Here is a 17,492-nt window from a genome sequence, read left to right as displayed (position 1 = left end):
GGGATAAAACACTTTTACGGTGTTTAATTTATTTTAGATTTGATTTGGAATCATTTATTTAAATTTTTATTACTTGATTATGTAATTAGTTTTGTGAGAAATTGATTTTATTAGAAATTACAGTGATAAATTAATAAATTAAAATTAAGTTTCGGGTCATTTGGGGTCGACCCGCCGCCCCGTAAACCTGAAATTTTCGGGTTCGGGTCAGCATACCTGACCCGTCACGGGTTGGCGGGTCGGGGTTCGGGTCAACAGATTTTCTGGCGGGTCTGTTGACCCGAACCCGACCCGCCAACCTGATTTGGACCCGAATTGCCACCCCTAACTGCATGCGTGAAGGATTGATTTCATGATAATTTAGAGTTGCGGGATGAGGGAAAAAAACAGGGTGCAAATCAATAACAAAAAAAAATATAAAGTAAATAAATAAAAGGATAAGAGGAAAATGCTTGAATTGACGCTTAAAATGAATTTCGGTCTAGAAAAGCCACACTGCTTCGCAGGACGGGGTAGTTTAAAAGAATAAAGCGAAAGGAACATGGCGGGTGCGATCATACCAGCATTAATGCACCGGATCCCATCAGAACTCCGAAGTTAAGCGTGCTTGGGCGAGAGTAGTACTAGGATGGGTGACCCCCTGGGAAGTCCTCGTGTTGCACCCCTTTCTTTTTTGTTTCGAAATCCAAATTTCCTATTCGTTCTTTATCCTGTAGTAATTTAGCTCCGTCGGAACGATTGCTTAATATTTTGCTTCTTGTCGAAGCGTGAAGGAGGATCTGAAGGCGCGAGACAAATCAGGAACGGTACGGCTCGATCAAAGCCCGGATCGTCGCTCAAATTTGTCGGCGCAAATGTATCACCGCAACTAGGGGTGGCAATTTTCGACACGACCTGAAAACACGACACGAACCTAACACGAAATTAATGGGTTTGGGTTGAGGTTTCGGGAATTCGGGTCAGAATCGGGTTGGACCCGAAAAGAAAACCGGTCGATTTCGGGTCAACCCGTGGTGACCTGATATGACCCGATATGACCCGTTTACGAATTAAAAATAATTTAATAAACATAAAAATAATTTTATCTAACTAAACTAAGTTATTCTTTTTTTCAAAGGCATTAATTACTTAATCCTAAACGAATTTATTTAATTTGTGTGAAGTTGAAATTATTATACTTGGACAAATAATATATTATATTATTTTTCACTTTTGTATTGTTTTAATTTATTTTATATTTTGCTTGGGATAAAACACTTTTACGGTGTTTAATTTATTTTAGATTTGATTTGGAATCATTTATTTAAATTTTTATTACTTGATTATGTAATTAGTTTTGTGAGAAATTGATTTTATTAGAAATTACAGTGATAAATTAATAAATTAAAATTAAGTTTCGGGTCATTTCGGGTCGACCCGCCGCCCCGTAAACCTGAAATTTTCGGGTTCGGGTCAGCATACCTGACCCGTCACGGGTTGGCGGGTCGGGGTTCGGGTCAACAGATTTTCTGGCGGGTCTGTTGACCCGAACCCGACCCGCCAACCTGATTTGGACCCGAATTGCCACCCCTAACTGCAAGCGTGAAGGATTGATTTCATGATAATTTAGAGTTGCGGGATGAGGGAAAAAAACAGGGTGCAAATCAATAACAAAAAAAAATATAAAGTAAATAAATAAAAGGATAAGAGGAAAATGCTTGAATTGACGCTTAAAATGAATTTCGGTCTAGAAAAGCCACATTGCTTCGCAGGACGGGGTAGTTTAAAAGAATAAAGCGAAAGGAACATGGCGGGTGCGATCATACCAGCATTAATGCACCGGATCCCATCAGAACTCCGATGTTAAGCGTGCTTGGGCGAGAGTAGTACTAGGATGGGTGACCCCCTGGGAAGTCCTCGTGTTGCACCCCTCTCTTTTTTGTTTCGAAATCCAAATTTCCTATTCGTTCTTTATCCTGTAGTAATTTAGCTCCGTCGGAACGATTGCTTAATATTTTGCTTCTTGTCGAAGCGTGAAGGAGGATCTGAAGGCGCGAGACAAATCAGGAACGGTACGGCTCGATCAAAGCCCGGATCGTCGCTCAAATTTGTCGGCGCAAATGTATCACCGCAACTAGGGGTGGCAATTTTCGACACGACCTGAAAACACGACACGAACCTAACACGAAATTAATGGGTTTGGGTTGAGGTTTCGGGAATTCGGGTTGGACCCGATGAACCCGAAAAGAAAACCGGTCGATTTCGGGTCAACCCGTGGTGACCTGATATGACCCGATATGACCCGTTTACGAATTAAAAATAATTTAATAAACATAAAAATAATTTTATCTAACTAAACTAAGTTATTCTTTTTTTCAAAGGCATTAATTACTTAATCCTAAACGAATTTATTTAATTTGTGTGAAGTTGAAATTATTATACTTGGACAAATAATATATTATATTATTTTTCACTTTTGTATTTTTTTAATTTATTTTATATTTTGCTTGGGATAAAACACTTTTACGGTGTTTAATTTATTTTAGATTTGATTTGGAATCATTTATTTAAATTTTTATTACTTGATTATGTAATTAGTTTTGTGAGAAATTGATTTTATTAGAAATTACAGTGATAAATTAATAAATTAAAATTAAGTTTCGGGTCATTTGGGGTCGACCCGCCGCCCCGTAAACCTGAAATTTTCGGGTTCGGGTCAGCATACCTGACCCGTCACGGGTTGGCGGGTCGGGGTTCGGGTCAACAGATTTTCTGGCGGGTCTGTTGACCCGAACCCGACCCGCCAACCTGATTTGGACCCGAATTGCCACCCCTAACTGCAAGCGTGAAGGATTGATTTCATGATAATTTAGAGTTGCGGGATGAGGGAAAAAAACAGGGTGCAAATCAATAACAAAAAAAAATATAAATTAAATAAATAAAAGGATAAGAGGAAAATGCTTGAATTGACGCTTAAAATGAATTTCGGTCTAGAAAAGCCACACTGCTTCGCAGGACGGGGTAGTTTAAAAGAATAAAGCGAAAGGAACATGGCGGGTGCGATCATACCAGCACTAATGCACCGGATCCCATCAGAACTCCGAAGTTAAGCGTGCTTGGGCGAGAGTAGTACTAGGATGGGTGACCCCCTGGGAAGTCCTCGTGTTGCACCCCTCTCTTTTTTGTTTCGAAATCCAAATTTCCTATTCGTTCTTTATCCTGTAGTAATTTAGCTCCGTCGGAACGATTGCTTAATATTTTGCTTCTTGTCGAAGCGTGAAGGAGGATCTGAAGGCGCGAGACAAATCAGGAACGGTACGGCTCGATCAAAGCCCGGATCGTCGCTCAAATTTGTCGGCGCAAATGTATCACCGCAACTAGGGGTGGCAATTTTCGACACGACCTGAAAACACGACACGAACCTAACACGAAATTAATGGGTTTGGGTTGAGGTTTCGGGAATTCGGGTCAGAATCGGGTTGGACCCGATGAACCCGAAAAGAAAACCGGTCGATTTCGGGTCAACCCGTGGTGACCTGATATGACCCGATATGACCCGTTTACGAATTAAAAATAATTTAATAAACATAAAAATAATTTTATCTAACTAAACTAAGTTATTCTTTTTTTCAAAGGCATTAATTACTTAATCCTAAACGAATTTATTTAATTTGTGTGAAGTTGAAATTATTATACTTGGACAAATAATATATTATATTATTTTTCACTTTTGTATTGTTTTAATTTATTTTATATTTTGCTTGGGATAAAACACTTTTACGGTGTTTAATTTATTTTAGATTTGATTTGGAATCATTTATTTAAATTTTTATTACTTGATTATGTAATTAGTTTTGTGAGAAATTGATTTTATCAGAAATTACAGTGATAAATTAATAAATTAAAATTAAGTTTCGGGTCATTTCGGGTCGACCCGCCGCCCCGTAAACCTGAAATTTTCGGGTTCGGGTCAGCATACCTGACCCGTCACGGGTTGGCGGGTCGGGGTTCGGGTCAACAGATTTTCTGGCGGGTCTGTTGACCCGAACCCGACCCGCCAACCTGATTTGGACCCGAATTGCCACCCCTAACTGCAAGCGTGAAGGATTGATTTCATGATAATTTAGAGTTGCGGGATGAGGGAAAAAAACAGGGTGCAAATCAATAACAAAAAAAAATATAAAGTAAATAAATAAAAGGATAAGAGGAAAATGCTTGAATTGACGCTTAAAATGAATTTCGGTCTAGAAAAGCCACACTGCTTCGCAGGACGGGGTAGTTTAAAAGAATAAAGCGAAAGGAACATGGCGGGTGCGATCATACCAGCACTAATGCACCGGATCCCATCAGAACTCCGAAATTAAGCGTGCTTGGGCGAGAGTAGTACTAGGATGGGTAACCCCTTGGGAAGTCCTCGTGTTGCACCCCTCTCTTTTTTGTTTCGAAATCCAAATTTCCTATTCGTTCTTTATCCTGTAGTAATTTAGCTCCGTCGGAACGATTGCTTAATATTTTGCTTCTTGTCGAAGCGTGAAGGAGGATCTGAAGGCGCGAGACAAATCAGGAACGGTACGGCTCGATCAAAGCCCGGATCGTCGCTCAAATTTGTCGGCGCAAATGTATCACCGCAACTAGGGGTGGCAATTTTCGACACGACCTGAAAACACGACACGAACCTAACACGAAATTAATGGGTTTGGGTTGAGGTTTCGGGAATTCGGGTCAGAATCGGGTTGGACCCGATGAACCCGAAAAGAAAACCGGTCGATTTCGGGTCAACCCGTGGTGACCTGATATGACCCGATATGACCTGTTTACGAATTAAAAATAATTTAATAAACATAAAAATAATTTTATCTAACTAAACTAAGTTATTCTTTTTTTCAAAGGCATTAATTACTTAATCCTAAACGAATTTATTTAATTTGTGTGAAGTTGAAATTATTATACTTGGACAAATAATATATTATATTATTTTTCACTTTTGTATTGTTTTAATTTATTTTATATTTTGCTTGGGATAAAACACTTTTACGGTGTTTAATTTATTTTAGATTTGATTTGGAATCATTTATTTAAATTTTTATTACTTGATTATGTAATTAGTTTTGTGAGAAATTGATTTTATTAGAAATTACAGTGATAAATTAATAAATTAAAATTAAGTTTCGGGTCATTTGGGGTCGACCCGCCGCCCCGTAAACCTGAAATTTTCGGGTTCGGGTCAGCATACCTGACCCGTCACGGGTTGGCGGGTCGGGGTTCGGGTCAACAGATTTTCTGGCGGGTCTGTTGACCCGAACCCGACCCGCCAACCTGATTTGGACCCGAATTGCCACCCCTAACTGCAAGCGTGAAGGATTGATTTCATGATAATTTAGAGTTGCGGGATGAGGGAAAAAAACAGGGTGCAAATCAATAACAAAAAAAAATATAAAGTAAATAAATAAAAGGATAAGAGGAAAATGCTTGAATTGACGCTTAAAATGAATTTCGGTCTAGAAAAGCCACACTGCTTCGCAGGACGGGGTAGTTTAAAAGAATAAAGCGAAAGGAACATGGCGGGTGCGATCATACCAGCATTAATGCACCGGATCCCATCAGAACTCCGAAGTTAAGCGTGCTTGGGCGAGAGTAGTACTAGGATGGGTGACCCCCTGGGAAGTCCACGTGTTGCACCCCTCTCTTTTTTGTTTCGAAATCCAAATTTCCTATTCGTTCTTTATCCTGTAGTAATTTAGCTCCGTCGGAACGATTGCTTAATATTTTGCTTCTTGTCGAAGCGTGAAGGAGGATCTGAAGGCGCGAGACAAATCAGGAACGGTACGGCTCGATCAAAGCCCGGATCGTCGCTCAAATTTGTCGGCGCAAATGTATCACCGCAACTAGGGGTGGCAATTTTCGACACGACCTGAAAACACGACACGAACCTAACACGAAATTAATGGGTTTGGGTTGAGGTTTCGGGAATTCGGGTCAGAATCGGGTTGGACCCGATGAACCCGAAAAGAAAACCGGTCGATTTCGGGTCAACCCGTGGTGACCTGATATGACCCGATATGACCCGTTTACGAATTAAAAATAATTTAATAAACATAAAAATAATTTTATCTAACTAAACTAAGTTATTCTTTTTTTCAAAGGCATTAATTACTTAATCCTAAACGAATTTATTTAATTTGTGTGAAGTTGAAATTATTATACTTGGACAAATAATATATTATATTATTTTTCACTTTTGTATTGTTTTAATTTATTTTATATTTTGCTTGGGATAAAACACTTTTACGGTGTTTAATTTATTTTAGATTTGATTTGGAATCATTTATTTAAATTTTTATTACTTGATTATGTAATTAGTTTTGTGAGAAATTGATTTTATTAGAAATTACAGTGATAAATTAATAAATTAAAATTAAGTTTCGGGTCATTTGGGGTCGACCCGCCGCCCCGTAAACCTGAAATTTTCGGGTTCGGGTCAGCATACCTGACCCGTCACGGGTTGGCGGGTCGGGGTTCGGGTCAACAGATTTTCTGGCGGGTCTGTTGACCCGAACCCGACCCGCCAACCTGATTTGGACCCGAATTGCCACCCCTAACTGCATGCGTGAAGGATTGATTTCATGATAATTTAGAGTTGCGGGATGAGGGAAAAAAACAGGGTGCAAATCAATAACAAAAAAAAATATAAAGTAAATAAATAAAAGGATAAGAGGAAAATGCTTGAATTGACGCTTAAAATGAATTTCGGTCTAGAAAAGCCACACTGCTTCGCAGGACGGGGTAGTTTAAAAGAATAAAGCGAAAGGAACATGGCGGGTGCGATCATACCAGCATTAATGCACCGGATCCCATCAGAACTCCGAAGTTAAGCGTGCTTGGGCGAGAGTAGTACTAGGATGGGTGACCCCCTGGGAAGTCCTCGTGTTGCACCCCTTTCTTTTTTGTTTCGAAATCCAAATTTCCTATTCGTTCTTTATCCTGTAGTAATTTAGCTCCGTCGGAACGATTGCTTAATATTTTGCTTCTTGTCGAAGCGTGAAGGAGGATCTGAAGGCGCGAGACAAATCAGGAACGGTACGGCTCGATCAAAGCCCGGATCGTCGCTCAAATTTGTCGGCGCAAATGTATCACCGCAACTAGGGGTGGCAATTTTCGACACGACCTGAAAACACGACACGAACCTAACACGAAATTAATGGGTTTGGGTTGAGGTTTCGGGAATTCGGGTCAGAATCGGGTTGGACCCGAAAAGAAAACCGGTCGATTTCGGGTCAACCCGTGGTGACCTGATATGACCCGATATGACCCGTTTACGAATTAAAAATAATTTAATAAACATAAAAATAATTTTATCTAACTAAACTAAGTTATTCTTTTTTTCAAAGGCATTAATTACTTAATCCTAAACGAATTTATTTAATTTGTGTGAAGTTGAAATTATTATACTTGGACAAATAATATATTATATTATTTTTCACTTTTGTATTGTTTTAATTTATTTTATATTTTGCTTGGGATAAAACACTTTTACGGTGTTTAATTTATTTTAGATTTGATTTGGAATCATTTATTTAAATTTTTATTACTTGATTATGTAATTAGTTTTGTGAGAAATTGATTTTATTAGAAATTACAGTGATAAATTAATAAATTAAAATTAAGTTTCGGGTCATTTGGGGTCGACCCGCCGCCCCGTAAACCTGAAATTTTCGGGTTCGGGTCAGCATACCTGACCCGTCACGGGTTGGCGGGTCGGGGTTCGGGTCAACAGATTTTCTGGCGGGTCTGTTGACCCGAACCCGACCCGCCAACCTGATTTGGACCCGAATTGCCACCCCTAACTGCATGCGTGAAGGATTGATTTCATGATAATTTAGAGTTGCGGGATGAGGGAAAAAAACAGGGTGCAAATCAATAACAAAAAAAAATATAAAGTAAATAAATAAAAGGATAAGAGGAAAATGCTTGAATTGACGCTTAAAATGAATTTCGGTCTAGAAAAGCCACACTGCTTCGCAGGACGGGGTAGTTTAAAAGAATAAAGCGAAAGGAACATGGCGGGTGCGATCATACCAGCATTAATGCACCGGATCCCATCAGAACTCCGAAGTTAAGCGTGCTTGGGCGAGAGTAGTACTAGGATGGGTGACCCCCTGGGAAGTCCTCGTGTTGCACCCCTTTCTTTTTTGTTTCGAAATCCAAATTTCCTATTCGTTCTTTATCCTGTAGTAATTTAGCTCCGTCGGAACGATTGCTTAATATTTTGCTTCTTGTCGAAGCGTGAAGGAGGATCTGAAGGCGCGAGACAAATCAGGAACGGTACGGCTCGATTAAAGCCCGGATCGTCGCTCAAATTTGTCGGCGCAAATGTATCACCGCAACTAGGGGTGGCAATTTTCGACACGACCTGAAAACACGACACGAACCTAACACGAAATTAATGGGTTTGGGTTGAGGTTTCGGGAATTCGGGTCAGAATCGGGTTGGACCCGAAAAGAAAACCGGTCGATTTCGGGTCAACCCGTGGTGACCTGATATGACCCGATATGACCCGTTTACGAATTAAAAATAATTTAATAAACATAAAAATAATTTTATCTAACTAAACTAAGTTATTCTTTTTTTCAAAGGCATTAATTACTTAATCCTAAACGAATTTATTTAATTTGTGTGAAGTTGAAATTATTATACTTGGACAAATAATATATTATATTATTTTTCACTTTTGTATTGTTTTAATTTATTTTATATTTTGCTTGGGATAAAACACTTTTACGGTGTTTAATTTATTTTAGATTTGATTTGGAATCATTTATTTAAATTTTTATTACTTGATTATGTAATTAGTTTTGCGAGAAATTGATTTTATTAGAAATTACAGTGATAAATTAATAAATTAAAATTAAGTTTCGGGTCATTTCGGGTCGACCCGCCGCCCCGTAAACCTGAAATTTTCGGGTTCGGGTCAGCATACCTGACCCGTCACGGGTTGGCGGGTCGGGGTTCGGGTCAACAGATTTTCTGGCGGGTCTGTTGACCCGAACCCGACCCGCCAACCTGATTTGGACCCGAATTGCCACCCCTAACTGCAAGCGTGAAGGATTGATTTCATGATAATTTAGAGTTGCGGGATGAGGGAAAAAAACAGGGTGCAAATCAATAACAAAAAAAAATATAAAGTAAATAAATAAAAGGATAAGAGGAAAATGCTTGAATTGACGCTTAAAATGAATTTCGGTCTAGAAAAGCCACACTGCTTCGCAGGACGGGGTAGTTTAAAAGAATAAAGCGAAAGAAACATGGCGGGTGCGATCATACCAGCATTAATGCACCGGATCCCATCAGAACTCCGAAGTTAAGCGTGCTTGGGCGAGAGTAGTACTAGGATGGGTGACCCCCTGGGAAGTCCACGTGTTGCACCCCTCTCTTTTTTGTTTCGAAATCCAAATTTCCTATTCGTTCTTTATCCTGTAGTAATTTAGCTCCGTCGGAACGATTGCTTAATATTTTGCTTCTTGTCGAAGCGTGAAGGAGGATCTGAAGGCGCGAGACAAATCAGGAACGGTACGGCTCGATCAAAGCCCGGATCGTCGCTCAAATTTGTCGGCGCAAATGTATCACCGCAACTAGGGGTGGCAATTTTCGACACGACCTGAAAACACGACACGAACCTAACACGAAATTAATGGGTTTGGGTTGAGGTTTCGGGAATTCGGGTTGGACCCGATGAACCCGAAAAGAAAACCGGTCGATTTCGGGTCAACCCGTGGTGACCTGATATGACCCGATATGACCCGTTTACGAATTAAAAATAATTTAATAAACATAAAAATAATTTTATCTAACTAAACTAAGTTATTCTTTTTTTCAAAGGCATTAATTACTTAATCCTAAACGAATTTATTTAATTTGTGTGAAGTTGAAATTATTATACTTGGACAAATAATATATTATATTATTTTTCACTTTTGTATTGTTTTAATTTATTTTATATTTTGCTTGGGATAAAACACTTTTACGGTGTTTAATTTATTTTAGATTTGATTTGGAATCATTTATTTAAATTTTTATTACTTGATTATGTAATTAGTTTTGTGAGAAATTGATTTTATTAGAAATTACAGTGATATATTAATAAATTAAAATTAAGTTTCGGGTCATTTCGGGTCGACCCGCCGCCCCGTAAACCTGAAATTTTCGGGTTCGGGTCAGCATACCTGACCCGTCACGGGTTGGCGGGTCGGGGTTCGGGTCAACAGATTTTCTGGCGGGTCTGTTGACCCGAACCCGACCCGCCAACCTGATTTGGACCCGAATTGCCACCCCTAACTGCAAGCGTGAAGGATTGATTTCATGATAATTTAGAGTTGCGGGATGAGGGAAAAAAACAGGGTGCAAATCAATAACAAAAAAAAATATAAATTAAATAAATAAAAGGATAAGAGGAAAATGCTTGAATTGACGCTTAAAATGAATTTCGGTCTAGAAAAGCCACACTGCTTCGCAGGACGGGGTAGTTTAAAAGAATAAAGCGAAAGGAACATGGCGGGTGCGATCATACCAGCACTAATGCACCGGATCCCATCAGAACTCCGAAGTTAAGCGTGCTTGGGCGAGAGTAGTACTAGGATGGGTGACCCCCTGGGAAGTCCACGTGTTGCACCCCTCTCTTTTTTGTTTCGAAATCCAAATTTCCTATTCGTTCTTTATCCTGTAGTAATTTAGCTCCGTCGGAACGATTGCTTAATATTTTGCTTCTTGTCGAAGCGTGAAGGAGGATCTGAAGGCGCGAGACAAATCAGGAACGGTACGGCTCGATCAAAGCCCGGATCGTCGCTCAAATTTGTCGGCGCAAATGTATCACCGCAACTAGGGGTGGCAATTTTCGACACGACCTGAAAACACGATACGAACCTAACACGAAATTAATGGGTTTGGGTTGAGGTTTCGGGAATTCGGGTCAGAATCGGGTTGGACCCGATGAACCCGAAAAGAAAACCGGTCGATTTCGGGTCAACCCGTGGTGACCTGATATGACCCGATATGACCCGTTTACGAATTAAAAATAATTTAATAAACATAAAAATAATTTTATCTAACTAAACTAAGTTATTCTTTTTTTCAAAGGCATTAATTACTTAATCCTAAACGAATTTATTTAATTTGTGTGAAGTTGAAATTATTATACTTGGACAAATAATATATTATATTATTTTTCACTTTTGTATTGTTTTAATTTATTTTATATTTTGCTTGGGATAAAACACTTTTACGGTGTTTAATTTATTTTAGATTTGATTTGGAATCATTTATTTAAATTTTTATTACTTGATTATGTAATTAGTTTTGTGAGAAATTGATTTTATTAGAAATTACAGTGATAAATTAATAAATTAAAATTAAGTTTCGGGTCATTTCGGGTCGACCCGCCGCCCCGTAAACCTGAAATTTTCGGTTTCGGGTCAGCATACCTGACCCGTCACGGGTTGGCGGGTCGGGGTTCGGGTCAACAGATTTTCTGGCGGGTCTGTTGACCCGAACCCGACCCGCCAACCTGATTTGGACCCGAATTGCCACCCCTAACTGCAAGCGTGAAGGATTGATTTCATGATAATTTAGAGTTGCGGGATGAGGGAAAAAAACAGGGTGCAAATCAATAACAAAAAAAAATATAAAGTAAATAAATAAAAGGATAAGAGGAAAATGCTTGAATTGACGCTTAAAATGAATTTCGGTCTAGAAAAGCCACATTGCTTCGCAGGACGGGGTAGTTTAAAAGAATAAAGCGAAAGGAACATGGCGGGTGCGATCATACCAGCATTAATGCACCGGATCCCATCAGAACTCCGATGTTAAGCGTGCTTGGGCGAGAGTAGTACTAGGATGGGTGACCCCCTGGGAAGTCCTCGTGTTGCACCCCTCTCTTTTTTGTTTCGAAATCCAAATTTCCTATTCGTTCTTTATCCTGTAGTAATTTAGCTCCGTCGGAACGATTGCTTAATATTTTGCTTCTTGTCGAAGCGTGAAGGAGGATCTGAAGGCGCGAGACAAATCAGGAACGGTACGGCTCGATCAAAGCCCGGATCGTCGCTCAAATTTGTCGGCGCAAATGTATCACCGCAACTAGGGGTGGCAATTTTCGACACGACCTGAAAACACGACACGAACCTAACACGAAATTAATGGGTTTGGGTTGAGGTTTCGGGAATTCGGGTTGGACCCGATGAACCCGAAAAGAAAACCGGTCGATTTCGGGTCAACCCGTGGTGACCTGATATGACCCGATATGACCCGTTTACGAATTAAAAATAATTTAATAAACATAAAAATAATTTTATCTAACTAAACTAAGTTATTCTTTTTTTCAAAGGCATTAATTACTTAATCCTAAACGAATTTATTTAATTTGTGTGAAGTTGAAATTATTATACTTGGACAAATAATATATTATATTATTTTTCACTTTTGTATTGTTTTAATTTATTTTATATTTTGCTTGGGATAAAACACTTTTACGGTGTTTAATTTATTTTAGATTTGATTTGGAATCATTTATTTAAATTTTTATTACTTGATTATGTAATTAGTTTTGCGAGAAATTGATTTTATTAGAAATTACAGTGATAAATTAATAAATTAAAATTAAGTTTCGGGTCATTTCGGGTCGACCCGCCGCCCCGTAAACCTGAAATTTTCGGGTTCGGGTCAGCATACCTGACCCGTCACGGGTTGGCGGGTCGGGGTTCGGGTCAACAGATTTTCTGGCGGGTCTGTTGACCCGAACCCGACCCGCCAACCTGATTTGGACCCGAATTGCCACCCCTAACTGCAAGCGTGAAGGATTGATTTCATGATAATTTAGAGTTGCGGGATGAGGGAAAAAAACAGGGTGCAAATCAATAACAAAAAAAAATATAAATTAAATAAATAAAAGGATAAGAGGAAAATGCTTGAATTGACGCTTAAAATGAATTTCGGACTAGAAAAGCCACACTGCTTCGCAGGACGGGGTAGTTTAAAAGAATAAAGCGAAAGGAACATGGCGGGTGCGATCATACCAGCACTAATGCACCGGATCCCATCAGAACTCCGAAGTTAAGCGTGCTTGGGCGAGAGTAGTACTAGGATGGGTGACCCCCTGGGAAGTCCACGTGTTGCACCCCTCTCTTTTTTGTTTCGAAATCCAAATTTCCTATTCGTTCTTTATCCTGTAGTAATTTAGCTCCGTCGGAACGATTGCTTAATATTTTGCTTCTTGTCGAAGCGTGAAGGAGGATCTGAAGGCGCGAGACAAATCAGGAACGGTACGGCTCGATCAAAGCCCGGATCGTCGCTCAAATTTGTCGGCGCAAATGTATCACCGCAACTAGGGGTGGCAATTTTCGACACGACCTGAAAACACGACACGAACCTAACACGAAATTAATGGGTTTGGGTTGAGGTTTCGGGAATTCGGGTCAGAATCGGGTTGGACCCGATGAACCCGAAAAGAAAACCGGTCGATTTCGGGTCAACCCGTGGTGACCTGATATGACCCGATATGACCCGTTTACGAATTAAAAATAATTTAATAAACATAAAAATAATTTTATCTAACTAAACTAAGTTATTCTTTTTTTCAAAGGCATTAATTACTTAATCCTAAACGAATTTATTTAATTTGTGTGAAGTTGAAATTATTATACTTGGACAAATAATATATTATATTATTTTTCACTTTTGTATTGTTTTAATTTATTTTATATTTTGCTTGGGATAAAACACTTTTACGGTGTTTAATTTATTTTAGATTTGATTTGGAATCATTTATTTAAATTTTTATTACTTGATTATGTAATTAGTTTTGTGAGAAATTGATTTTATTAGAAATTACAGTGATAAATTAATAAATTAAAATTAAGTTTCGGGTCATTTGGGGTCGACCCGCCGCCCCGTAAACCTGAAATTTTCGGGTTCGGGTCAGCATACCTGACCCGTCACGGGTTGGCGGGTCGGGGTTCGGGTCAACAGATTTTCTGGCGGGTCTGTTGACCCGAACCCGACCCGCCAACCTGATTTGGACCCGAATTGCCACCCCTAACTGCATGCGTGAAGGATTGATTTCATGATAATTTAGAGTTGCGGGATGAGGGAAAAAAACAGGGTGCAAATCAATAACAAAAAAAAATATAAAGTAAATAAATAAAAGGATAAGAGGAAAATGCTTGAATTGACGCTTAAAATGAATTTCGGTCTAGAAAAGCCACACTGCTTCGCAGGACGGGGTAGTTTAAAAGAATAAAGCGAAAGGAACATGGCGGGTGCGATCATACCAGCATTAATGCACCGGATCCCATCAGAACTCCGAAGTTAAGCGTGCTTGGGCGAGAGTAGTACTAGGATGGGTGACCCCCTGGGAAGTCCTCGTGTTGCACCCCTTTCTTTTTTGTTTCGAAATCCAAATTTCCTATTCGTTCTTTATCCTGTAGTAATTTAGCTCCGTCGGAACGATTGCTTAATATTTTGCTTCTTGTCGAAGCGTGAAGGAGGATCTGAAGGCGCGAGACAAATCAGGAACGGTACGGCTCGATCAAAGCCCGGATCGTCGCTCAAATTTGTCGGCGCAAATGTATCACCGCAACTAGGGGTGGCAATTTTCGACACGACCTGAAAACACGACACGAACCTAACACGAAATTAATGGGTTTGGGTTGAGGTTTCGGGAATTCGGGTCAGAATCGGGTTGGACCCGAAAAGAAAACCGGTCGATTTCGGGTCAACCCGTGGTGACCTGATATGACCCGATATGACCCGTTTACGAATTAAAAATAATTTAATAAACATAAAAATAATTTTATCTAACTAAACTAAGTTATTCTTTTTTTCAAAGGCATTAATTACTTAATCCTAAACGAATTTATTTAATTTGTGTGAAGTTGAAATTATTATACTTGGACAAATAATATATTATATTATTGTTCACTTTTGTATTGTTTTAATTTATTTTATATTTTGCTTGGGATAAAAAACTTTTACGGTGTTTAATTTATTTTAGATTTGATTCGGAATCATTTATTTAAATTTTTATTACTTGATTATGTAATTAGTTTTGCGAGAAATTGATTTTATTAGAAATTACAGTGATAAATTAATAAATTAAAATTAAGTTTCGGGTCATTTCGGGTCGACCCGCCGCCCCGTAAACCTGAAATTTTCGGGTTCGGGTCAGCATACCTGACCCGTCACGGGTTGGCGGGTCGGGGTTCGGGTCAACAGATTTTCTGGCGGGTCTGTTGACCCGAACCCGACCCGCCAACCTGATTTGGACCCGAATTGCCACCCCTAACTGCATGCGTGAAGGATTGATTTCATGATAATTTAGAGTTGCGGGATGAGGGAAAAAAACAGGGTGCAAATCAATAACAAAAAAAAATATAAAGTAAATAAATAAAAGGATAAGAGGAAAATGCTTGAATTGACGCTTAAAATGAATTTCGGTCTAGAAAAGCCACACTGCTTCGCAGGACGGGGTAGTTTAAAAGAATAAAGCGAAAGGAACATGGCGGGTGCGATCATACCAGCACTAATGCACCGGATCCCATCAGAACTCCGAAGTTAAGCGTGCTTGGGCGAGAGTAGTACTAGGATGGGTGACCCCCTGGGAAGTCCACGTGTTGCACCACTCTCTTTTTTGTTTCGAAATCCAAATTTCCTATTCGTTCTTTATCCTGTAGTAATTTAGCTCCGTCGGAACGATTGCTTAATATTTTGCTTCTTGTCGAAGCGTGAAGGAGGATCTGAAGGCGCGAGACAAATCAGGAACGGTACGGCTCGATCAAAGCCCGGATCGTCGCTCAAATTTGTCGGCGCAAATGTATCACCGCAACTAGGGGTGGCAATTTTCGACACGACCTGAAAACACGACACGAACCTAACACGAAATTAATGGGTTTGGGTTGAGGTTTCGGGAATTCGGGTCAGAATCGGGTTGGACCCGATGAACCCGAAAAGAAAACCGGTCGATTTCGGGTCAACCCGTGGTGACCTGATATGACCCGATATGACCCGTTTACGAATTAAAAATAATTTAATAAACATAAAAATAATTTTATCTAACTAAACTAAGTTATTCTTTTTTTCAAAGGCATTAATTACTTAATCCTAAACGAATTTATTTAATTTGTGTGAAGTTGAAATTATTATACTTGGACAAATAATATATTATATTATTTTTCACTTTTGTATTGTTTTAATTTATTTTATATTTTGCTTGGGATAAAACACTTTTACGGTGTTTAATTTATTTTAGATTTGATTTGGAATCATTTATTTAAATTTTTATTACTTGATTATGTAATTAGTTTTGTGAGAAATTGATTTTATTAGAAATTACAGTGATAAATTAATAAATTAAAATTAAGTTTCGGGTCATTTCGGGTCGACCCGCCGCCCCGTAAACCTGAAATTTTCGGTTTCGGGTCAGCATACCTGACCCGTCACGGGTTGGCGGGTCGGGGTTCGGGTCAACAGATTTTCTGGCGGGTCTGTTGACCCGAACCCGACCCGCCAACCTGATTTGGACCCGAATTGCCACCCCTAACTGCAAGCGTGAAGGATTGATTTCATGATAATTTAGAGTTGCGGGATGAGGGAAAAAAACAGGGTGCAAATCAATAACAAAAAAAAATATAAAGTAAATAAATAAAAGGATAAGAGGAAAATGCTTGAATTGACGCTTAAAATGAATTTCGGTCTAGAAAAGCCACACTGCTTCGCAGGACGGGGTAGTTTAAAAGAATAAAGCGAAAGGAACATGGCGGGTGCGATCATACCAGCACTAATGCACCGGATCCCATCAGAACTCCGAAGTTAAGCGTGCTTGGGCGAGAGTAGTACTAGGATGGGTGACCCCCTGGGAAGTCCTCGTGTTGCACCCCTCTCTTTTTTGTTTCGAAATCCAAATTTCCTATTCGTTCTTTATCCTGTAGTAATTTAGCTCCGTCGGAACGATTGCTTAATATTTTGCTTCTTGTCGAAGCGTGAAGGAGGATCTGAAGGCGCGAGACAAATCAGGAACGGTACGGCTCGATCAAAGCCCGGATCGTCGCTCAAATTTGTCGGCGCAAATGTATCACCGCAACTAGGGGTGGCAATTTTCGACACGACCTGAAAACACGACACGAACCTAACACGAAATTAATGGGTTTGGGTTGAGGTTTCGGGAATTCGGGTCAGAATCGGGTTGGACCCGAAAAGAAAACCGGTCGATTTCGGGTCAACCCGTGGTGACCTGATATGACCCGATATGACCCGTTTACGAATTAAAAATAATTTAATAAACATAAAAATAATTTTATCTAACTAAACTAAGTTATTCTTTTTTTCAAAGGCATTAATTACTTAATCCTAAACGAATTTATTTAATTTGTGTGAAGTTGAAATTATTATACTTGGACAAATAATATATTATATTATTTTTCACTTTTGTATTGTTTTAATTTATTTTATATTTTGCTTGGGATAAAACACTT

General features: G+C 39.3%; 14 non-coding genes across 14 annotated transcripts; all 14 read left to right on the top strand.

Annotated features, from left to right (window-relative positions):
* Positions 1-546: 546 nt before the first annotated feature.
* LOC140030324 (5S ribosomal RNA) lies at positions 547-665 on the top strand. The gene has a single exon (XR_011834239.1). It is a non-coding gene; the product is annotated as a 5S ribosomal RNA (ribosomal RNA).
* Positions 666-1,791: 1,126 nt separating this feature from the next.
* On the top strand, positions 1,792-1,910 carry LOC140031254 (5S ribosomal RNA). The gene has a single exon (XR_011835175.1). It is a non-coding gene; the product is annotated as a 5S ribosomal RNA (ribosomal RNA).
* A 1,124-nt stretch (positions 1,911-3,034) lies between these two features.
* On the top strand, positions 3,035-3,153 carry LOC140028429 (5S ribosomal RNA). The gene has a single exon (XR_011832332.1). It is a non-coding gene; the product is annotated as a 5S ribosomal RNA (ribosomal RNA).
* Positions 3,154-4,288: 1,135 nt separating this feature from the next.
* LOC140031552 (5S ribosomal RNA) lies at positions 4,289-4,407 on the top strand. The gene has a single exon (XR_011835473.1). It is a non-coding gene; the product is annotated as a 5S ribosomal RNA (ribosomal RNA).
* Positions 4,408-5,542: 1,135 nt separating this feature from the next.
* Positions 5,543-5,661, top strand: LOC140030099 (5S ribosomal RNA). The gene has a single exon (XR_011834013.1). It is a non-coding gene; the product is annotated as a 5S ribosomal RNA (ribosomal RNA).
* Positions 5,662-6,796: 1,135 nt separating this feature from the next.
* LOC140030323 (5S ribosomal RNA) lies at positions 6,797-6,915 on the top strand. The gene has a single exon (XR_011834238.1). It is a non-coding gene; the product is annotated as a 5S ribosomal RNA (ribosomal RNA).
* A 1,126-nt stretch (positions 6,916-8,041) lies between these two features.
* LOC140030322 (5S ribosomal RNA) lies at positions 8,042-8,160 on the top strand. The gene has a single exon (XR_011834237.1). It is a non-coding gene; the product is annotated as a 5S ribosomal RNA (ribosomal RNA).
* Positions 8,161-9,286: 1,126 nt separating this feature from the next.
* On the top strand, positions 9,287-9,405 carry LOC140030098 (5S ribosomal RNA). The gene has a single exon (XR_011834012.1). It is a non-coding gene; the product is annotated as a 5S ribosomal RNA (ribosomal RNA).
* A 1,124-nt stretch (positions 9,406-10,529) lies between these two features.
* On the top strand, positions 10,530-10,648 carry LOC140028462 (5S ribosomal RNA). The gene has a single exon (XR_011832365.1). It is a non-coding gene; the product is annotated as a 5S ribosomal RNA (ribosomal RNA).
* A 1,135-nt stretch (positions 10,649-11,783) lies between these two features.
* LOC140031253 (5S ribosomal RNA) lies at positions 11,784-11,902 on the top strand. The gene has a single exon (XR_011835174.1). It is a non-coding gene; the product is annotated as a 5S ribosomal RNA (ribosomal RNA).
* Positions 11,903-13,026: 1,124 nt separating this feature from the next.
* LOC140028450 (5S ribosomal RNA) lies at positions 13,027-13,145 on the top strand. The gene has a single exon (XR_011832353.1). It is a non-coding gene; the product is annotated as a 5S ribosomal RNA (ribosomal RNA).
* Positions 13,146-14,280: 1,135 nt separating this feature from the next.
* On the top strand, positions 14,281-14,399 carry LOC140030321 (5S ribosomal RNA). Its single transcript, XR_011834236.1, has one exon. It is a non-coding gene; the product is annotated as a 5S ribosomal RNA (ribosomal RNA).
* A 1,126-nt stretch (positions 14,400-15,525) lies between these two features.
* LOC140030825 (5S ribosomal RNA) lies at positions 15,526-15,644 on the top strand. The gene has a single exon (XR_011834744.1). It is a non-coding gene; the product is annotated as a 5S ribosomal RNA (ribosomal RNA).
* Positions 15,645-16,779: 1,135 nt separating this feature from the next.
* On the top strand, positions 16,780-16,898 carry LOC140028427 (5S ribosomal RNA). The gene has a single exon (XR_011832330.1). It is a non-coding gene; the product is annotated as a 5S ribosomal RNA (ribosomal RNA).
* Positions 16,899-17,492: the final 594 nt, after the last annotated feature.

This window comes from Coffea arabica, chromosome 11e, assembly GCF_036785885.1.
Source record: "Coffea arabica cultivar ET-39 chromosome 11e, Coffea Arabica ET-39 HiFi, whole genome shotgun sequence".
In the NCBI taxonomy this organism is placed as follows: domain Eukaryota; kingdom Viridiplantae; phylum Streptophyta; class Magnoliopsida; order Gentianales; family Rubiaceae; genus Coffea; species Coffea arabica.
The sequence above is the reverse complement of the archived record's forward strand: the minus strand, read 5'-3'. Positions and strand labels throughout refer to the sequence as shown.